Source organism: Kogia breviceps, chromosome 8 (assembly GCF_026419965.1).
Source record: "Kogia breviceps isolate mKogBre1 chromosome 8, mKogBre1 haplotype 1, whole genome shotgun sequence".
Lineage (NCBI taxonomy): Eukaryota > Metazoa > Chordata > Mammalia > Artiodactyla > Physeteridae > Kogia > Kogia breviceps.
Genome location: NC_081317.1, coordinates 88389922 through 88409128, shown reverse-complemented (window position 1 = coordinate 88409128; position 19207 = coordinate 88389922). Strand labels below are relative to the sequence as shown.

The window sequence follows — 19207 nt, the reverse complement described above, 5'->3', positions numbered from 1 at the left end:
CTCTCTCACTTCATCACAGCTTACCCTTCGCCCTCCCCATATCCTCAAGTCCATGTTCTAGTAGGTCTGTGTTTTATTCCCGTCCTACCACTAATCTCTTCACATTTTTTTTCTTAGATTCCATATATATGTGTTAGCATACAGTATTTTGTTTTTCTCCTTCTGACTTACTTCACTCTGTATGACAGACTCCAGGTCTATCCACCTCATTACAAATAACTCAGTTTCATTTCTTTTTATGGCTGAGTAATATTCCATTGTATATATGTGCCACATCTTCTTTATCCATTCATCCGTTGATGGACACTTAGGTTGCTTCCATGTCCTGGCTATCGTAAATAGAGCTGCAAAGCCTGTGCTTTTAACCACCGTATTATGATTGATATCAAAATGTATACCAACGATTAGGGGATAACCAGGAGTACCAGGAAAAATGTGGGAGAAAAGCTGTGAGAAATAAGATATAAAGAGAGAGGAAAAAAAAAAAAGAGAGAGAGAGGAAGCCCTCTTCTATTCTGTGTTACCTAATGTGCAGTCACTCTGTATTATAACAACCCCTCACCCGTAAAGTTCATATTTGGCAGATAGCCGGCGATAAGCAACAAGTAACCAATGAACAGCCAAGGTAGCAACGTGAAATCTATGCACTAAAGTTAAGTATTTCACTTACAGAAGTTTCTTAGGCCTTTATAATCTATTTTTTACTTATTTTACACACAATTGTAATATGGAGAATGACTGGTTTATAGCTCCAAAGAAGACCAGACGCAACGAATTAGAAGAATTCAAGGGATAATACAGGCAGACATAACAAGAGCAAGAAGTAAAAAGAAAGAAAATTACACAAAATAAAATGTAAGAATTCAAATATCACCAGTACTTTGGTTTTAAAATACATCCACAAATTCTTTGGTACTCCTCTCTTCAAGAAGTGGAGCTTCAGCATGGGCTAGACTCAGTGACTCTTCTAACAAAGAGAATATGGTGGCAAGTGACTTTGAGCCTAGGTCATACAAAGCACTGCTGCTTCCTCCTTGTTCTCTCTCTTTTATTACTGGCTCTGGGAGAAGGGAGCTTCCATGTCATGAGGATGTTCAAGCAGCCTATGGAAAGGCCCATGTGGTGAGAAACTGAGGCCACCTGCTAACAGCCAGCTGAGTGAGCCATGTTGGAAGGGGGTCTTCCAGCTCTAGCCTTCACATGACTACAACCCCTGCCTAAAACCTCATGAGAGATTGTGAGCCTGAACCACTCAGCTCAGTTTTTTCTGGATTCCTAACTCTCAGAAACTGTGAGGTAATAAATGCTTGCTATTTTAAGCTGCTAAGGTTAGAAAGTGTTTCATCTAAAATAGAAATATTGCTGATTAGAAAATACATTTTGTTATCTGAAAAAAATAATTTATTTCCCCATGATGTTTATGTAGTTTTGTCCTTTTGCCATTCCACTCACTGGGAATCTTAACTCTTTGTTAGTCTATAATGTTGAAGGATGGGAATCATATTTTCTTTCCCTTTGCATACCTTCCAAAAAGCCTAGGGACTGAGGCTCTACACACAGTGAGAATTAGATTACCCTGTCTTTATGTAGAAGTAAGGGGCCATGACATATTTCAGGTTATTTTCTTCTCTTTAAAAAAGTTCTTTTCCACAAATAATACATTAGTACATTCTCGTTTTTAAAAATTCACACAAGACAGAGGTGTATAAAGTAAAACATTAAACTCCCTTTTCACAATATCCACCACTGCATCCCACTCTCCCTTCCAGAGGCAATTACTGTTAATGGTTTGGTATTCATCTTTCCATACCTTTTCCTCTGCATTTACACACATTTATACAAATACAGTACATAGTTTTGGAATTATTTTTTCGCAAATGGGATCATATATTATTATTCTGTAATTTACTTCTTTCACTCAGCAGTAAGTCTTAGAAACCTTGCCATGAAAATAAACATATATCTACTTAATTCTAAAGTAGATATAATTTATTTAACCATTTCTTTACTGCCTGACTTTTTTGGGGCTATAAAGAATGCTGCAATGAACATCCATCTACATGGTGTTTTGTTTGTTTTGTTTTGTTTTACTCAACATCAATAATTATTAGAGAAATGCAAATCAAAACTACACTGAGGTGTCACCTCACACTGTTCAGAATGGCCATCATCAAAAAATATACAAACAATCAATGCTGGAGAGGGTGTGGAGAAAAGGGAACCCTCTTGCACTGTTGGTGGGAATGTAAATTGATATAGCTACTATGGAGAACAGTACAGAGGTTCCTTAAAAAACTAAAAATAGAATTACCATATGACCCAGCAATCCCACTACTGGGTATATACCCGGAGAAAGCCATAACTCAAAAAGACACATGCACCCCAGTGTTCACTGCAGCACTATTTATAATAGTCAGGCCATGGAAACAACCTAAAGGCCCATCGAGGACTTCCCTGGTGGCAAAGTGGTTAGGAATCCGCCTGCCAATGCAGGGGACACGGGTTCGATCCCTGGTCCGGGAAGTACCCACATGCCATGGAACAACTAAGCCCGTGTGCCACAACTACTGAGCCTGTGCTCTAGAGCCCGTGAGCCACAACTACTGAGCCCACGTGCCACAACTACTGAAGCCCACGCCCCTAGAGCCTGTGCTCCACAGCAAGAGAAGCCACTGCAGTGAGAAACCCATGCACCACAATGAAGAGTAGCCCCAGCTCACTGCAACTAGAGAAAAGCCTGTGCACAGCAATGAAGACCCAACACAGCCAAAAATAAATAAATAAATTTATTTATTAAAAACATAAATAAATAAAGGCCCATCGACAGACGAATGAATAAAGAACATGTAGTACATATATACTATGGAATATTACTCAGCCATAAAAAGGAACAGAATTGGGTCATTTGTAGAGACATGGATAGACCTAGAGACTGTCATACAGAGTGAAGTAACTCAGAAAGAGAAAAACGAATATCATATATTAACGCATACATATGGAATCTAGAAAAAACGTACAGATGAGCCTGTTTGCAAGGCAGAAATAGAGACACAGACATAGAGAACAAACATATGGACACCAAGAGGGAAGGGGGCAGTGGGATGAATTGGGAGATTGGGATTGACATATATACACTAACTAATATGTATAAAATAGATAACTAATGAGAACCTGCTGTACAGCACAGGGAACTCCACTTCGCTGTACAGTAGAAATTAACACAACATTGTAAAAAAGTACACCCCAATAAAACTTTTTTTTTGTATTTCTGTACATTAGACAACTATAAGGAGGATTGCTAGGTCCTAAAGTCTGCATTTCTGGGGACTTCCCTGGTTGTGCAGTGGTTAAGAATCCGCTTGCCAATGCAGGGGACACGGGTTTGAGCCCCGGTCCAGGAAGATCCCACATGCCGCGGAGCAACTAAGCCCTTGTGCCACAACTACTGAGCCTGCGCTCTAGAGTCTGTGAGCCACAACTACTGAGCCCACGTGCCGCAACTACTGAAGACTGTGCTCCTAGAGCCCATGCTCTGCAGCAAGCCACTGCAATGAGAAGCCTGTGCACCGCAACGAAGAGTAGCCCCCTGCTTGCCACAGCTAGAGAAAGCCTGTGTGCAGCAAGGAAGACCCAATGCGGCCAAAAATAAAATAAAATAAGGTCTGCATTTTAAAATTTTGATGGGTGACCCCAGAAATAGTACCAATCTACACTATCACCAAAAGGATAAGAGAATATTTCCCACCATTGAGTAGTACCATAATTTTTTATTTTTGCCAATCTGATGGGCAAAAACAAAATTATATCTAGCTGTTGCAGTTTTCATGATTGCTAGTGAGGCTGAACACATTTTAATGTTTGTCATTTTATTATTTCTTTAAATTGCCTTTCCATAGCTTTTGTTCATTTACTTATTGCATCATTTATTTTTTTCTTATTAATTTGCTGAAATTCCTTATATATTCTAGATAATAATCCCTTGGTTATGTCTTTTTCCCAGGATGTCATTTGCATTTATCTTTCTTTTGTTAAAGTTGTACAGATGTTTGAAAAAAAGAAAAAAAGTCAAGTCTGGCAGTCACTTTCTTCATGACCTCTAGAGACTTTTTTTCTTCTTAAAAAGGGCTTCCTAACCTAAAGATTATACAAATATTCTCCCACATTTTTAATATTTTTGTTTTATTTTTCATACTTAGTTCTACCTGAATGTGTTTTATAAATCTTTATTCTTTATGTTTTATACATCTTTATTAATCTTTTTTCCAGATGCATAGCCAATTATCCCAACATCATTCATTTCAGCATGAAGTGCTACCTTTACTTATATTAAATACCTCTGTATTCACTGGTCTCTTTCTAGATCTATTTCTATTCGTGGACCAATATCACACTGTATCAATTACTATGCTATGTTTTGATATCTAGTAGGGCAAATCTTTTTCTTATTCTAAAAAAAATTTTTTTTTTGCTGTTTTCTTATATTTTTTCTTTCAGATGAATATTGAGATCAAACTTTCATCTTCTAAAAATTCCTGTGGGACTTTTAGATTGGATTCCTTCAATTTGTAGATTAATTTGGAGAGAATGGACATATTTTCAACATCAAAAATTTCCACCATCCACTCTATAAATATATATTAAGTACCTAAGCACCTTCTTTGTGCCAGTCATTGTTCTAGCATTTGACATACATCAGTGAACGAAACAAAGAATCCTGTCTTTGTGGAGCTTACCTTTATGTAAGTAAAGGCAGACAATAAACAATAAAATAATAAATAATATAAATTATGTTGGAAAGTGAATGCTGTGGAAAAAGCTAGATAAGAGAGAGCAGAACTATGAGGGTGAGAGGAGGTGGCAGGCTTATAGAAAAGGTGAGATAGAGCAAAAACTTGGAAAAGGGAGTTGGCCAAGGGGCTGTCTGGAGGAAGAGTGTTTCAACCAGAAGGAATAATGACAACAAAGACTCTGTTTAAGTAACAGCAAGAAGGACGCACTAGCTGGAGCAGCAAGGTCAGGAGCTGAGTAGCAGGAGACAGAGGTCAGGGAGGGTGTGGGCAGGGTAGGTAGGGTCTAAAAGGCTACCGTAAGGGCTCTGGCTTTTACTCTAAGTGAAAATGGGAGCCACTGTAAATCCATCTACGAACATGCCTATATTTTGCCATTTATTCAGGTCACCCTTTTGCCTATCGATAAAGTCTTATAGTTTTCTTTATATAGGTTTTGTGTGTTTCTTTTTATGTTTACTCATATAGTTTAAGATTTTGTTCCTAATGTGAATGGAATCTTTCTTCTATTATATTTTATAATTGGTCATTGCTATTAAGAAACCTATTGATTTTTTGTATATTGATTATATATCTAGAGGTCCCTTAATTTCCATGAGGAGGTTATCAACTTTACCCCCAGCTTGGGTGGTTTTTGTTATCTGACTCTGTCTTGTGCTCTTAACAGCTCCCTCCCCATACACTGGTGCCTTAAAAGGCTCTTAAAACGTACCACAGTCTCAGGGACTTTCGAGGTTTTGTGTCCAAAATCTGCTCCAATACACTCATTAGGATTTTTTTTTAAATCCACTATTTTTTAAAAAAATCAAAAAGAGGGGCTTCCCTGGTGGCTCAGTGGTTAAGAATCCGCCTGCCAATGCAAGGGACACGAGTTCGATCCCTGGCCCAGGAAGATCCCACATGCCACGGAACAACTAAGCCCGTGCACCACAACTACTGAGCCTGCGCTCTAGAGCCCGCGAGCCACAACTACTGAGCCCATGTGCCACAACTACTGAAGCCCGCGCACCTAGAGCCCATGCTCCGCAGCAAGAGAAGCCATGACAATGAGAAGCCCACGCACTGCAACAAAGAGTAGCTCCGCTCGCCACAACTAGAGAAAGCCTGTGCGCAGCAACGAAGACCCAACACAGCCCAAAATTAATTAATTAAATTTTTAAAATTAAAAAAAAAACAAAAAGAAAACTATTGGCAAAGATGTGGAGAAATTAGAATCCTTGTGCACTGTTGGTGGGAATGTAAAATGGTACAGCTGCTTATGGAAAACAGTATGGTGGTTCCTCATAACATTAAAAGTAGAATTAGCATACTATCCAGCAATTCTACTTCTGGGTATATACCCAAAAGAATTGAAAGCAGGGACTTGAAGAGATATTTGTATACTCACGTTCATGGCAGAATTATACACAATAGCTAAGGAGCGGAAGCAACCCAAATGTCTATCGACAGATAGCTAAATAAAATGTGATATATATTTATAGATAGATAAATAGAGATACAGATATATACAACAAAATATTATTCATCCTTAGAAGGAAATTATGACATGCTACAACATAGATGAACCTTAGGAACATTATGTTAAGTGAAATAAGTCAGTTATAGAAAGATAAATACTGTATGATTCTACTTATCTGAGGTACCTAGAGTAGTCAAATTCATAGAGACAGAAAGAAGAATGGTGGTTGCCATCCCAGGGGCTGGGAGTTGGGAGAAAGGGGAGCTATTGTTCAATGGATACAGAGTTTCAGTTTTTTGGATCTAAAAAAAAAAATTATTTATTTTTTTTGGCTGCGTTGGGTCTTCGTTGCTGCGCGCAGGCTTTCTCTAGTTGCGGCGAGCAGGAGCTACTCTTTGTTGCGGTGCGCAGGCTTCTCATTGCGGTGGCTTTTCTTTTTGTGGAGCATGGGCTCTAGGTGAGTGGGCTTAAGTAGTTGTGGCACGCAGGCTCAGTAGTTGTGGCGCACGGGCTTAGGTGCTCCGGGGCATGTGGGATCTTCCTAGACCAGGGCTCGAACCCACGTCCCCTGCATTGGCAGGCGGATTCTTAACAACTGCACCACCAGGAAGTCCTAGGGTTTCAGTTTTAAAGATGAAAAGAGTTCTGGAGCTGGTTGGTGGTAATTGTTACCTAACAATGTGAATGTACTTAATGCCACTGAACTGAACTGTACAGTTAAAAATGGTTAAGATGGTAATGTTGTGTGTATTTTGCCATAATTAAAAGATTTCTTGAAAAAATTCTGTTGCCTGTTTCCTGTTGCTAGTCTTTTAATTCTATGAGGCCCACTTTGATCGCCGGCCTAGTGCTTTGAACTCAACCTTCCCGACTGAACTTTGTCTGAGCCTGGAACTCCTTGAGTCCCTCAATATTCACCTTTACCCAGACTAAGGTTCCCCTTTTCTTGGAGCTCTCTTGTCAGTCCACTTTTTAAAAATTCAATCCTTTTCTAAGACTCCCAGTTTGGGTCTTGTTTTTGGACCCCCTTGAAGAAAGATCTGAGAAATAAAGCACACAATTCTAGAATACAGACTATCTTTACTGCAGGCATAACTCTAAACTTAATGATGTTCAATATATATTAAAAGCTTGGGAAACAATATTTATGGAGAATTGCTTGAAGGATATACAGCTTATCCACTTCTTGGGATCAGTTAGCTTGTTTGCTTTGTTTTTTTGTTTTCTAAGCCAAGGCTCAATAGATGAGCTCTAGAAACTTTGTGAATCTTCTAAAATTGTCTATACCTGTGCATTTTTTTCTGAGGAGGGGTCCTAAGCTTTTAAAAGATTCTTAATATGCTTTGTTATTTAAAAAAAAGAAGAGCTGAGAATCTTTCTCTATGTACTCTAAAACTTGTTGCTCCTTGGATTGAGACAGATCATCAAAGCCTTACCTCAATTGAATTGTTCTGCCCCAAGCTCAGAATGGCTTTTACTGAACAATGCTTTGGCACTATGCCAACAGCCTACATTAAAGGACATTAAAGGAAAACAGCTTCGGCCCTAAAAATGTGTTTAGGTAAATACTACAGATTCCGATAAAGGCAAAGAGAGCAAGACAAAGATGGGCATAGATCTGCCTGGATATCTCAAGATCTTAACCAGATAGGATGTCTGTAAAGGCACAAATGTACTACTGATGTCACCATGAGACAAGAACAGATTACAAACAGGCCAAGAAGGGTAAAATTCCCTATGGAAGAATTACAGTCAAATCGAACACCAGTACTAAAAGGTCCTTCCTTCATAAACTCAAGCATGGGATTAGGAGAGCCACCAGTGCAGACATTAATGGCAATATGTGGGCAAATTTATATAACATCTTGCATATACAGAGTATACATAAGTTTAAAAAGAGTTTAAACTACATAAGGTTTCATGTGAAATTTTTAACAACTCTCCCTTCTCAATCTCAGGTTAATTCCCTTTTATATAACCCTCATATTCCTCTATTTAGCTAAAATCCATCCAACCATCCTTCAAACCTTAGCTTTTAAAATTATAACAACAGGGCTTCCCTGGTGGCGCAGTGGTTGAGAATCCGCCTGCCGATGCAGGGGACACGGGTTTGTGCCCCGGTCCGGTAAGATCCCACATGCCGCGGAGCAGCTGGGCCCGTGAGCCATGGCCACTGAGCCTGCACATCCGGAGCCTGTGCTCCGCAACGGGAGAGGCCACAACAGTGAGAGGCCCACATACCACACACACAAAATAAATAAATAAAATAAAATAAAATTATAACAACAAATGCAGTTCAAGTGGAACTGATTTTATTTTACTAAACCAAAAGCAACCTCCTTTCCTCCTCAAACACACACGCTCTTTGGAAATCCCATCACTCTTTCATTGTTTTTCAAATTCTTTAAAAGCATGTATGTGCACAACGAACTACGAGAGGTTTTCCTTCTGTTGGCGAGAACCCTCCCACACAACAATCAGTAGTTATTTGGTTGGAATTATGTGAAGAGTTTAGTTCCAGACCTTGGTAGAAAGTTCAAGCTTTCTCCAAAATAGCCATAGCAGAAACTAATATTAATATGATAAATTATCATACTAAGTATGCAAAGTATATGGTCTGGGATTGAAGAAATTAGTTATTAAGTTGGACCTCTACAAGAGAAACAAGTTCAACAAGACCCTTTTGGTCATCTTACCTTAAGCTCACATGGAAAAAGGTAGAATGTCAGGAGGAGTATTCAAATCATAATTGATCTTATATAATATCAATAATCCCAATTAATTCAGTTAGCCCAATGAAAGTCTCTGTTGGACTACTCCTATTTCCCCTTGAAAGTTCACGGATGAGAAACACTCTCTCACATTTAGCTTTTCCTGAAGACACTTCCACCATGGTTATCATGGCAGACCTTTGGCTTTCTCTCTTAAATACCTTCAAAATTAAAGCACTTACCTGTCTACCTCAAGTCTTTAGGCAGAACATCCCTCTCATTGCCCTCTAAAAAGAACACTGAAACATTACTCTCAAACGTGAATTAACACCGTCAGTGGTTATAACCAAAGACTTTCTATAATAATTTCAACTTTATAATTTTTTTCCTCCCACCTTTGCAGCAAAAATAGTCTCAAGCCAGGTCAGAGGGAAGTCAAGTCTGAGTCTTGGACTAAGAAGTTTCTTGGAAATCCAAAATTGTAAGAAACTTCTTGGTGAGCTTCAGTTCAATCCTATGAATGCTCTGAGAGTACAAGCTGTCAATTTCCTGGCTTTGTGGGTAGAACATGGTACAGTATAGTACTAAGCAAATACTATTATTGATTGTTGAGTTGGGATATCTCAGCAGATATGAACTGAGCACTTACCTGAAATAAAAGGTTTATGTATTTCATCTCAGAGAAACATCACCTAAGAATAAAACAAAAACTCCTTGTCAGTTAGCTCAGGCCCCGCTGATATAATAATATAACAATTTATCAAAATTTACTGTGTGCTGGACACTTTACTACATGCTTTATGTAGATCATCTTGTTCAATTTTCACTAAAATATCGGCCTAAAAAGAGGATATTATTCTTTTTCACAGATGAAAAACCTGAGGCTTAAGAAGGTTAAGTGACTTGCTCAGGGTCATACAATCAAAGAGTGGTGGAGTCACAGTGATAGAGATTTGAATCCCTGTTTGCCTGACTCCTCCTGACCATGATTTTGTAATATCCCTCTTACAGATTTGGCCCCAGATGAAGAGGTGCTTGTCAAGTGGGCATCTATGGCAGTAACTGAGAATTGTGGTCAAATACATGATTAAGAAGAAGTATAATTTAAAGCCTTGAATGCCCAGATACTCCTCTTTGGTAGATCTGGCACTGAGCTCAGGATGAAATCCACTATTCTACTATGTCCACACATTTCATCATCCATTATTTTGTGAAGCCTTAGGAGTTCTAAAACGAGATAGGAGAAAAAGGAATTGGTAGTCAGAGCTTAAAGTCCTAAAAATGTGACTGCAGAAGCCCTACTGGTATGTGTTTTGTAATCTGGACTCTTGTGTAAAATTTTATCTGAATATATGGCTTTGCTAACTTAAAATAATAAAACCTTGGTTCCACAAGGGGAGTTTTTAAAAAATCTCGACACCCAGCATGCATCCCAGACCAACTAGATCAAGTTTATGCGAGTTGCAATTTTCAATGTCAGATGATTCTAATATATCGCCAAAGCTGGGAACCACTGCAATAACCTGATCGGCGCTTCCTCATTTGAGATAAAAGGAGAATAAGACCCAAAGAACTTAAAGGAGATCAGGACCAGAACCAGTATCTCTTGACTGCTAGCTCACCATGCTGTATTGTTCACTCTCCTCAATCCAGAATGAACCAACTGTTCCTCTAAGGTATAGAGCGCACAAACCAAAATTATTATGTAACTTCATATTATCAGAGCTCTCTGTACCTTTAAAGAGTACTTCATATACATTCTCTCTTTAGATTCTTATACAGGGGAAGTAGGCAGGGCAAAACTTACATGTTTTAGAAATAAGGAAATCAAAGGTCAATTAAGTTAACTCACAGTAGCTTAAAGATAGGGGCAGAATTTAAATCTTTATATTCTAACTCCTGGATTAAGTAAATTAAATTTGGCAAGTGTTTATTGAGTGCCTAGTATGTGTTAGTTAAGACATGGTCAAAGATGCAAAAAATTAATAAGACATCATCCATGCCCTCAATTAGTGTACAATCTTCTTGGAAAGACAGAGACAACTAAAATATTGCATTGCCTTCAGAGCAAGATCTTTTTTGACCTGCCTCCTAGAGTAATGGAAATAAAAACAAAAATAAAGAAATGGGAAGATGGTTTTTTGGGGACACCAGTCCGCCATCTCCTTGGTCTGCTGGCTTTCTGAATAAAGTTGTATTCCTTGCCTCAACACCGTGTCTCCAATTTATTGGCCTGTTGTGCGGCGAGCAGAGTGAGCTTTGACTTGGTAACACACAGAGCAGTTCAATCCAAGATTTTATTTCTAAACGTGGCCATGGCAAAGCAGCAAGCAAAGAACCTTCCAGGTAAAAGACCTACTGCTGAGGAGACCGTCAAGATGGTGGAGGAGTAAGACATGGAGATCTCCTTCCTCCCCAGAAATACATCTACATGTGGAACAACTCCTACAGAACACCTACTGAATGCTGGCAGACCTCAGACTTCCCAAAAGGCAAGAAGCTCCCCACATATATGGGTAGGGAAAAAGAAAAAACAGAGACCAAAGTATAGGGATGGAACCTGCACCTAGGGGAGGGAGTTGTGAAGGAGGAAAAGTTTCCACACACTAGGAAGCCCCTTCACTGGCGGAGACGGCGGTGGCGTGGGGGAAGCTTCGGAGTCACGGAGGAGAGCGCAGCAACAGGGGTGCAGAGGGCAAAGTGGAGAGATTCCCACACAGAGGATGGGTGCCGATCAGCACTCACCAGCCTGAGAGGCTTGTCTGCTCACCTGCTGGAGGTGATGGAGGATGGGAGCTGAGGCTCGGGCTTCAGAGGTCAGATCCCAGGGAGAGGCCTGGGGTTGGCTGTGTGAACACAGCCTGAAGGGGGCTAGTGCGCCACAGCTAGCCAGGAGGGAGACCAGGAAAAAGTCTGGACCTGCCTAAGAGGCAAGAGACCATTGTTTTGGGGAGTGCAAGGACAGGGGATTCAGAGCACTGCCTAAACGAGCTCCAGAGATGGGTGCAAGCTGCAGCTATCAGCACAGACACCAGAGACGGGCACAAAATGCTAAGGCTGCTGCTGCCGCCACCAAGAAGCCTGTGTGTGAGCACAGGTCACTATCCACGCCGACCCTTCTGGGAGCCTGTGCAACCCGCCACTGCCAGGGTCCCAGGATCCAGGGACAACTTCCCCGGGAAAACGCATGGCGCACCTCAGGCTGTTGCAACGTCACATCACGCTGGCCTCTGCCTCTGCAGGTTTGTCCTGCATTCCATACGCCTCCCTCCCCCTGCCTGAGTGAGCCAGAGCCCCCGAATCAGCTGCTACTTTAACCCCATCCTGCCTGAGCGAAGAACAGATGCCCTCAGGTGACCTACACGCAGAGGCGGGGACAAATCCAAAGCTGAACCCCAGGAGCTGTGCGAATAAAGAGGAAGGGAAACCTCTCCCAGCAGCCTCAGGAGCAGTGGATTAAATCTCCACAATCAACTTGACGTACGCTGCAACTCTGGAATACCTGAATAGACAACAAATCATCCCAAAATTGAGGCAGTGGACTTTGGGAGCAATTGTAGACTTGGGGTTTGCTTTCTGCATCTAATTTGTTTCTGGTTTTATGTTTATTTTAGTTTAGTATTTATAGTTTATTATCATTGGTGGATTTGTTTATTGATTTGGTTGTTCTCTTCCTTATTTATTTATATATATATATATATATAGATAGATATCTTTTCCTTTTTCTTTTTGTGTGTATGTGTATGCTTCTTTGTGTGAGTTTGTCTGTATAGCCTTGCTTTTACCATTTGTCCTAGGGTTCTGTCTGCCCCCCCCTTTTTTAGTATAGTTTTTACTGCTTGTTATCATTGGTGGATTTGTTTTTTGGTTTGGTTGTTCTCTCTTTCTTTTTTTAAAATTACTTTTTAATTTTTTTTACTTTAATAATTTTTAAAAATTTTTTGTTAATAACTTTATTTTCTTCCTTCCTTCCTCCCTCCCTCCCTCTCTCTTTCTCTCTGTCCCTTTCTTTCTTTCCTTCCTTCCTTCCTTTCTTTCTTTCCCTTCCTTCCTTCCTTCCTTCCAGCCAGATGTCAGGCCTCAGCCTGTGAGGTGGGAGAGCCGAGTTCAGGACATTGGGCCACCAGAGACCTCCCGGCTCCACATACTATAAATGGTGAAAGCTCTCTCGGAGATCTCCATCTCAACGCTAAGACCCAGCTCCACTCAACCACCAGAAAGCTACAGTGCTGGACACCCTATGCCAAACAACTAACAAGACAGGAATACAACCCTACCCATTAGCAGAGAGGCTGCCTAAAATCATAATAAGGTAACAGACACCCCATAACACACTACAGGACACAGTCCTGCCAACCAGAAAGACAAGACCCAGCCTCATCCACCAGAACAAAGGCACCAGTCCCCTCCACCAGGAAGCCTACATAACCCACTGAACCAACCTCACCCACTGGGGGCAGATACCAAAAACAACGGGAACTACGAACCTGCAGCCTGTGAAAAGGAGACCCCAAACACAGTAAGTTAAGCAAAATGAGAAGAGAGAGAAACACACAGCAGATGAAGGAGCAAGATAAAAACACACCAGACCTAACAAATGAAGAGGTAATAGGCAGTCTACCTGAAAAAGAAGTCACAGTAATGACAGTACAGATGACCGAAAATCTTGTAAACAGAATGGAGAAAATACAAGAAACGTTTAATAAGGACCTAGAAGAACTAAAGAGCAAACAAACAATGATGAACAACACAATAAATGAAATTAAAATTCTCTACAAGGAATCAATAGCAGAATAACTGAGGAAGAGGAACAGATAAGTGACCTGGAAGATAAAATAGTGGAAATAATTACTGTAGAGAAGAATAAAGAAAAAATAATGAAAAGAATTGAGGACAGTCTCACAGACCTCTGGGGCAACATTAAATGCACCAACATTCGAATTACAGGGATCCCAGAAGAAGAAGAGAAAAAGAAAGGGGCTGAGAAAATATTTGAAGTGATTATACTCAAAAACTTCCCTAACATGGGAAAGGAAATAGTCAATCAAGTCAAGGAAGCGCAGACAGTCCCATACAGGATAAATCCAAGGAGGAACACGCCAAGACACATATTTTTCAAACTATCAAAAATTAAATACAAAGAAAAAATATTAAAAGAAGCAAGGGAAAAACAACAAATAACATACAAGGGAACTCCCATAACGTTAATAGCTGATTTCTCAGCAGAAACTCTACAAGCCAGAAGGGAGTGGCAGGACATATTGAAAGTGATGAAAGGGAAAAACCTACAACCAAGATTACTCTACCCAGCAAGGATCTCAATGAGATTCAACAGAGATAATAAAACCTTTACAGACAAGCAAAAGGTAAGAGAATTCTGCACCACCAAACCAGCTTTACAGTAAATGCTAAAGGAACTTCTCTAGACAGGAAACACAAGAGATGGAAAAGACCTACAATAACAAACCTAAAACAATTAAGAAAATGGTAATGGGAACATACATATTGATAACTACCTTAAATGTAAATGGATTAAATGCTCCAACCAAAATACATAGATTGCCTGAATGGATATAAAAACAAGACCGTATATATGCTGTCTACAAAAGACCCACTTCAGACCTAGTGACACATACAGACTGAAAGTGAGGGGATGGAAAAAGATATTCCATGCAAATGGAAATCAAAAGAAAGCTAGAGTAGCAATTCTCATATCAGACAAAATAGACTTTAAAATAAAGACTATTACAAGAGACAAAGAAGGACACTACATAATGAACGAGGGATCAATCCAAGAAGAAGATATAACAATTGTAAGTATTTATGCATGCAACATAGGAGCAGCTCAATACATAAGGAAAATCCTAACAGCCATAAAAGGGGAAATCGACAGTAACACAATCATAGTAGAAGACTTTAACACCCCATTTTAACCAATGGACAGATCATCCAAAATGAAAATAAATAAGGAAACACAAGTTTTAAATGATACATTAAACAAGATGGACTTAATTGATATTTATAGGACATTCCATCCAAAAACAACAGAATACACTTTCTTCTCAAGTGCTCATGGAACATTCTCCAAGATAGATCATATCTTGGGTCACAAATCAAGCCTTGGTAAATTTAAGAAAATTGAAGTCATATCAAATATATTTTCTGACCACAACGCTATAAGACTAGATATCAATTACAGGAAAAAAATCTGTAAAAAAATACAAACACATGGAGACTAAACAATACAATACTAAATAATCAACAGATCACTGAAGAAATCAAAGAGGAAATTAAAAACTACCTAGAAACAAATGACAATGAAAACACGATGACCCAAAACCTATGGGATGCAGCAAAAGCAGTTCTAAGAGGGAAGTTTATAGCAATACAATACTACCTCAAAAAACAAGAAACATCTCAAATAAACAACCTAACCTTACACGTAAAGTAATTAGAGAAAGAAGAACAAAAAAACCCCACAGCTAGCAGAAGGAAAGAAATCATAAGGTTCAGATCAGAAATACATGAAAAAGAAATGAAGGAAACAGTAGCAAAGATCAATAAAACTAAAAGTTGGTTCCTTGAGAAGATAAACAAAATTGATAAACTATTAGCCAGACTTATCAAGGAAAAAAAGGAGAAGGAGAAGACTCATATCAATAGAATTAGAAATGAAAAAGGAGAAGTAACAACTGACACTGCAGAAATACAAAGGATCATGAGAGATTACTACAAGTTACTATCTGCCAATAAAATGGACAAACTGGAAGAAATGGACAAATTCTTAGAAAAGCATAACCTTCTGAGACTGAACCAGGAAGAAATAGAAAATATAAACAGACCAATCACAAGCACTGAAATTAAGACTGTGATTAAAAATCTTCCAACAAACAAAAGCCCAGGACCAGATGGCTTCACAGGTGATTTCTATCAAACATTTAGAGAAGAGCAAACACATATCCTTCTCAAACTCTTCCAAAATATAGCAGAGGGAGGAACACTCCCAAACTCATTCTACGAGGCTACCATCACCCTAATACCAAAACCAGACAAAGATGTCACAAAGAAAGAAAACTAGAGGCCAATATCACTGATGAACATAGATGTAAAAATCCTCAACAAAATACTAGAAAACAGGGCTTCCCTGGCGGCACAGTGGTTGAGAGTCCACCTGCCGACGCAGAGGATATGGGTTTGTGCCCTGGTCTGGGAAGATCCCACATGCCGCGGAGTGGCTGGGCCCATGAGCCATGGCCGCTGAGTCTGCGTGTCCGGAGCCTGTGCTCCTCAACAGGAGAGGCCACAACAGTGAGAAGCCCACGTACTAAAAAAAAAAACAGAAAACTAGCAAACAATCCAACAGCACATTAAAAGGATCATACACGATGATCAAGTGGGATTTATCCAGGAATGCATGGATTCTTCAATATATGCAAATCAATCAATGTGATAAACCATATTAACAAACTGAAGGAGAAAAAACATATGATCATCTCAATAGATGCAGAAAAAGCTTCTGACAAAATTCAACACCCATTTATGATAAAAACCATCCAGAGAGTAGGCATAGAGGGAACCTACCTCAACATAATAAAGGCCATATATGACAAACCCACAGCCAACATCATTCTCAATGGTGAAAATCTGAAACCATTTCCTCTAAGATTAGGAAAAAGACAAGGTTGTCCACTCTCACCTCTATTATTCAACATAGTTTTGGAAGCTTTAGCCACAGCAATCAGAGAAGAAAAAGAAATAAAAGGAATCCAAATAGGAAAAGAAGAAGTAAAGCTGTCACTGTTTGCAGAAGACATTATAGTATATATAGAGAATGCTAAAGATGCTACCAGAAAACTACTAGAGCTAATCAATGAATTTGGTAAAGTTGCAGGATACAAAATTAATGAACAGAAATCTCTTGCATTCCTATACACTAATGATGAAAAATCTGAGAGAGAAATTTAGGAAACACTGCCATTTACCACTGCAACAAAAAGAATAAAATACCTAGGAATAAACCTACCTAAGGAGACAGAAGACCTGTATGCAGAAAACTATAAGACACTGATGAAAGAAATTAAAGATGATACAAACTGATGGAGAGATAGACCACGTTCTTGGATTGGAAGAATCAACATGTGAAAATGACTATACTACCCAAAGCAATCTACAGATTCAATGCAATCCCTATCAAACTACCAATGGCATTTTTCACAGAACTAGAACAAACAATTTCACAATTCGTATGGAAACACAAAAGATCCCGAATAGCCAAAGCAATCTTGAGATAGAAAAACGGAGCTGGAGGAATCAGGCTCCCGGACTTCAGACTATACTACAAAGCTACAGTAACCACGACAATATGGTACTGGCACAAAAACAGAAATATAGATCAATGGAACAGAATAGAAAGCCCAGAGATAAACCCACACACATATGGTCAACTAATCTATGACAAAGGAGGCAAGAGTATACAATGGAGAAAAGACAGCCTCTTCAATAAGTGGTGCTGGGAAAACTGGACAGCTACATGTTAAAGAATGAAATTAGAACTCTTCCTAACACCATACACAAAAATAAACTCAAAATGGATTAAAGACCTAAATGTAAGACCAGACACTATAAAACTTTAGAGGCAAACATAGGCAGAACACTCTATGACCTAAATCACAGCAAATCCTCTTTGACTCACCTCCTAGAGAAATGGAAATAAAAACAAAAATAAACAAATGGAACCTAATGAACCTTAAAACCTTTTGCACAGCAAAGGAAATCATAAACCAGATGAAAAGACAACCCTCAGAATGGGAGAAATTATTTGCAAATGAAGCAACTGATAAAGGATTAATCTACAAAATTTACAAGCAGCTCATGCAGCTCAATATCAAAAAAACAAACAATGCAATCCAAAAATAGGCAGAAGACCTAAATAGACATTTCTCCAAAGATGATATACAGATTGCCAACAAACACATGAAAGGATGCTCAACATCACTAATCATTAGAGAAATGCAAATCACAACTACAATGACTTATCACCTCACAGTCAGAATGGCCATCAACAAAAAAAATCTACAAACAATAAATACTGGAGAGGGTGTGGAGAAAAGGGAACCCTCTTGCACTGTTGATGGGAATGTAAATTGATACAGCCACTATGGAGAACAGTAAGGAGGTTCCTTAAAAAACTAAAAATAGAGTTACCATATGACCCAGCAATCCCACTACTGGTCATATACCCTGAGAAAGCCATAATTCAAAAAGAGTCATGTACCACAATGTTCATTGCAGCTCTATTTACAATAGCCAGGACATGGAAGCGACCTAAGTGTTCATCGACAGATGAATGGATAAAGAAGATGTGGTACATATATACAATGGAATATTACTCAGTCATAAAAAAGAAACGAAATTCAGTTTTTTGTAGTGAGGTGGTTGGACCTAGGGTCTGTCATACAGAGTGAAGTAAGTCAGAAAGAGAAAAAGAAATACCGTATACTAACACACATATATGGAATCTAAAACAAACAAACAAACAAAAGGTTCTGAAGAACCTAGGGGCAGGACAGGAATAAAGACACAGACGTAGAGAATGGACTTGAGGACACGGGGAGGGGGAAGGGTAAGTTGGGATGAAGTGAGAGAGTGGCATGGACATATATACACTATCAAATGTAAAATAGCTAGCAGGAAGCAGCCACATAGCACAGGGAGATCAGCTCGGTGCTTTGTGACCACCTAGAGGGGTGGGATAGGGAGGGTGGGAAGGAGACACAAGAGGGAGGAGATATGGGGATATATGTATATGTATAGCTGATTCACTTTGTTATAAAGCAGAAACTAACACACCACTGAAAGGCAATTATACTGCAATAAAGATGTTAAAAACAAAAACAAAAACAAATGAGACCTAATGAAACTTAAAAGCTTTTGAACAGCAACGGAAACTATAAGCAAGAAGAAAAGACAACCCTCAAAATGGGAGAAAATATTCACAAGCAAGTCAATGGACAAAGGATTAATCTCCAAAATGTATAAACAGCTCATGCAGCTCAATATCAAAAAACAAACAACCCAGTTAAAAAATGGGCAGAAGGGACTTCACTGGTGGTGCAGTGGTTAAGAATCCACCTACCAATGCAGGTGATCATGGGTTCGATCCCTGATCCGGTAAGATACCACATGCTGTGGAGCAACTAAGCCCACGCGCCACAGCTACTGAGCCTGTGCTCTAGAGCCTGCGAGCCACA

At 39.3% G+C, this 19207-nt stretch overlaps 1 long non-coding RNA gene across 1 annotated transcript in view; it reads left to right on the top strand.

The window, feature by feature from the left end:
• The window catches only part of LOC131761208 (uncharacterized), a 112995-nt gene extending 94305 nt beyond the window's left edge, over nt 1-18690 (top strand). Inside the window, exons 2-3 of the long non-coding RNA XR_010841607.1 lie at nt 4495-4739; nt 13024-18690. This is a non-coding gene — a long non-coding RNA (uncharacterized lncRNA). The remainder of the gene's footprint in view (nt 1-4494; nt 4740-13023) is intronic.
• Nucleotides 18691-19207: the final 517 nt, after the last annotated feature.